Here is a 3,844-nt window from a genome sequence, read left to right on the forward strand (position 1 = left end):
GGAACATTTGCAGAAAGTGGCAAGAAAAATGGGGTGTTTGAAGCAAGGGGGGAGTGTTTTGAAGGCGATTAAGGGCAATCTGTCTTTTACTGTAACATAGTCTAAAAATTTAAATTCACAATGTATTTTTTGATCAGCCCCTGTGTGCTTAGTCATTTATTTGTCTTTTCTTTTCCTCTTTTCCATTTCCTTCCTCTTTTGGAAACCACTTCTCATTTCCACAACTTACAGTGTCTTCCTTTCCTGCGAGTCAAAGGGACATCCTATCCTGGCTTCTGCTGTCTCCTAGTTGGTGACATGGTCTCCCTGGTGAGCCTTGGCCATTCCCTGCGTGAGGCTTCCAGTTCCTGCTTCCCAGAGCAGCTTGTGTCAGGAGCTGGCTAGTGTCTGGTGTGCAGTTTGCGGGGAGGCCACTGGGGCTCTGCAGGCCCCTTTGGAGACACCACTCCCACCCTCATGGCATCTTGGTGCATCCTCCACGCTGAAGAGAGAGCCCTGCCCCCTGAACAGCTGACCCTCAAGACTCCAGTTTGTCCTGTGAGTTCTGTGGTCCCGTGGCACGGTGGCGGGGGTGCTGTTGCGTGGATCCACCCAGGTCCACTGCTGTGGGTGGTCTCGGGTCTGCCTGGGGAAGCCTGGAGTGAATCTTGCCCCTCACCCTGCATCGGCAATGCTTACTGCAGTGCCATGCAGGTCCCCCCGGGGTCTGGGGCTCAAGTTCCCCAAGGCTGGGCTTTGTTTCCAGAGCAGCTCTCAGCAGATCTTGCAGTCTGAATCCTGCTGCCTGTTCCAGTTGGCTTTCCTCTTTTCTCCCTTCCTCAAGGAGTGTTGGAAGTGAGGCACTCTCTTTCCATCCTCTGGTGCAGATGGCATGGGGCACGGCAGGCTGGCTGCAGCCTCAGGCAGGACAGAGAGAACAGAGTGGGAGCCGCTGGGCTCAGCACACTTTTGGCTGGCAGCTTTGAGCAACCCTGTACTCCAGTGGTGCTGACTTCTGCCTCACTCCCTGCCACTTGGGGATCTGTGCCCCTCCCCCTGCGCCTGGAGCCCATGGACAGTGTAGATCCTGCCAAGGTTTACTTAGCAACATGCACCTGCACCTCTGTGACTTGAAGGAGCAGCTGTTTCCGGGACAGTCAGGTATGCTTTCTGAGGTCAGCAGTGTGACTGCTCTGGAAGCCACTAATCCAGACTTTAGAGAGGAGTGGAAAAAGGTGGTGTATATGGGATGTACTGCGTGCAAGTTCTGCAGGGCTCATGGTGGGGAGAGCTTGGTGTGTGCAGAATGAGCCCCATGTCCTGGTGCCCCATGAGGCTGATGTGATGATGCACTGTGAGGGGACCCAGAGTCCTCCGTCCTGGGTTCCAGTGGCTGCATGAACGGGGCCAGGTGCCCACCTCCCCTTGCTGCCAACTGTAATTCTAGAATTTGAGACCTGACTGTAAAGGATGAAATGGGAACTCAGCAGGGGCCTCTGCTATGACTGGTGGTTCACAAGCACCGCTCTCCTCCATCTGCCCTCTTTCCAGCATTGGCACCTTCACCTGTCCTTACCCCTCCCTGAGAGTCCCTCTCCCTCTTCCGAACTTCCCGTGATCCTCCTATGGGAATGGCTTCAAGCTTTGTGGGGCTTCCCTGGAGTCCATAGGACATGTCCCTCGCTGTGTGGGACAGTGGTAGGGTTCAATCCTCAAGTGGGCTGTTTGGCACAGGGCCATTTCTTTAAAGGAGTTCACACTCTTTGCAAGCAGGGACCAGTGAGGACTTTGCGTCTGCCTTGGGGTCACTTTCTGGGATGCCTGTGCACCCGACCATTGGGACCCCGAGTGGTCAAGGGTAGATTTTGCAGAAAGCAGCTGTCTGGTGGCTTGGTGCTGTGGGGATCTAGTTAACATTTGGACCTTTGTTGACCTGTTCCCAAAGGACTTTGTGGGCAGAGGCAAACAGAACTCAGAAAAATTGGAAGGTTTTTCATTTGTGAAGGAAAAAATGCTCACAATGTTTCTCAGCAGTTTCAGCCTGGTTACCTTCACATTTAATGAAGAAGGAAAGTACACTGACTCAATTAAAGCTTTTCCTTTATCTAGACCTGCTATGTGTAAAGGCTTTGCTTAACCATTGTACACATGTCACTGTAAAGACAAAAAGAAGCTCAAGCCTTCCTAGCCTTAGTGAGCACTGGAGCAGACATCTCACCCAGGTCTGCCTGCTTCCACAGCCACTCTTCCTTCCTCCGCTCACTGTCTTTTCTGTCTGCTAGCCTGGCTGCCCACCATTTTCTGCCACCTCTGGCTGGGTCTGTGTGAAGTCTGAGGCTGCAGACCCAGTGTCAGGGTTTGTGCCTGGTGGCTCTGAGCTGAGCCTTGCAGAACCCAGAGCAGGTCCCCTACACAGGGCGGAGGAGGGGCTGCAGGAAGAGGCTGCCTCCTCCCCTCTCACAGGAGTGACCTGGACTGACTCTGGTTCCCAGCCATCAAGCTTCACACACAGAGGTGACACCTGTGGAGGGGACAGTGACTCTGCAGTGTGTTACGACCCCCAGAGGACATGCAGTTTTGTTCCATGTTCAGTATGGGGGATCACAAGTGCTTCAGTATGTGGGTCACGGGCCATGACACAGCATGGGACTCACACCCTGGGCCCCACCTCAGCCCCTTCCTACCAGGAGGATTTGGGAGTGTGATGGGGGTGCACTGGAAGGAAGTCCTCGTTGTGTCACCCAGCACACGTGGGGAGGGAGGGAGCCTGTTGTAGGGGCGGCGGCTGCTTTCTCGGGGCAGGGCCATCAGATGTACAGTATCTTTCCAGGGCAGCAGGAGCTGCTTGTGGGAGAAGCACCGTGGCCACAGGGGGACAGAGCTTGTTGCCCTGTCCCTCCTCAGGAGGAGGCATAGGGGACGTCCTTTTTGTGACACCAAGGGTGGGGGGCACAAATGTCACCTCAGGAGCCTGATGCAGAGACCAGACTGCTAGGAGGGTGAGGGCTCTGAAGACTGCGTTCCCGCCTTCCAGGTCTCCCTCTTCAGATTCGCTACTCATCTCCTCTGCAGTCTGCTGTTGAATAGGCCCAGTGAACTGTTTAAGGCATTTCATTCTGGAAGGTTGATTTGGCTTTTTCAGTTTTTCCTTTCTTGCTGAGATTTCCTGTTTTCTAATTCACTAAGGGTATATTTTCCTTCAAGTCATTAGGCGTAGTTACAGTAGATGCTTTAAGCCCTCATCTGCTAATTCCAGCAGCTTGGTCATGTTGAGAACACAGGAATAGTCTATCATGGCCTGTTTTTCTTGAGAATGAATCTTACTTCCTCTCCCCCCTTATGGTTATTTGTTATCCTGAGTTAATTGTAATTGTGTCATGTGCATTGCAAAAGACACCTTGTAGGGACTCTGACTTCTGTTGTGCTTCTCTGAAGAGTATTGCTTTCCTGTCTCAGTGAGCGGTTAACTTAGTAAATGTTTGAAATGGATAACTTAGTAAACATCACTCAGTGAGCGTCAGACTCTGACTGGCACTGGGCCACAGTGGAATTAGCTGGGCTGTGTATGAGCTGGGCTCTGGGCTCACTGCTTGCTGCAGGCTACTGTGTGCATGAAGAGCTCAAGGCTTTCCTTTCGGGGTCTCTCTTCATCAGGACTACCCTCTCACTTTCCGCCATCCAGTTATCTTCATCGTTGTCCTGATTTTTCAGTCCAGAAAAACCATTAAATTCTAGCTACCTGTCTGTGTGAACCTGGGCCTGCCCTCAGGCTGAAGTAACCAAAAGGAGTCTGTCATGGGGATGCTGATTCTTTCCAGGATGTCCTACATTTAGGATGTCCCTCCCTCCCTCCCTCCCTCGCTCC

General features: G+C 52.7%; 1 long non-coding RNA gene across 1 annotated transcript in view; it reads left to right on the forward strand.

The window, feature by feature from the left end:
- Positions 1–255: 255 nt before the first annotated feature.
- Positions 256–3,844, forward strand: part of LOC117285023 — a 91,464-nt gene continuing 87,875 nt past the window's right edge. The window contains exon 1 of the long non-coding RNA XR_004516029.1: positions 256–537. This is a non-coding gene — a long non-coding RNA (uncharacterized LOC117285023). The remainder of the gene's footprint in view (positions 538–3,844) is intronic.

The sequence above is a fragment of the Fukomys damarensis genome, unplaced genomic scaffold, assembly GCF_012274545.1.
Source record: "Fukomys damarensis isolate Sample0158 unplaced genomic scaffold, DMR_v1.0_HiC HiC_scaffold_5, whole genome shotgun sequence".
Taxonomy (NCBI): Eukaryota; Metazoa; Chordata; class Mammalia; order Rodentia; family Bathyergidae; genus Fukomys; species Fukomys damarensis.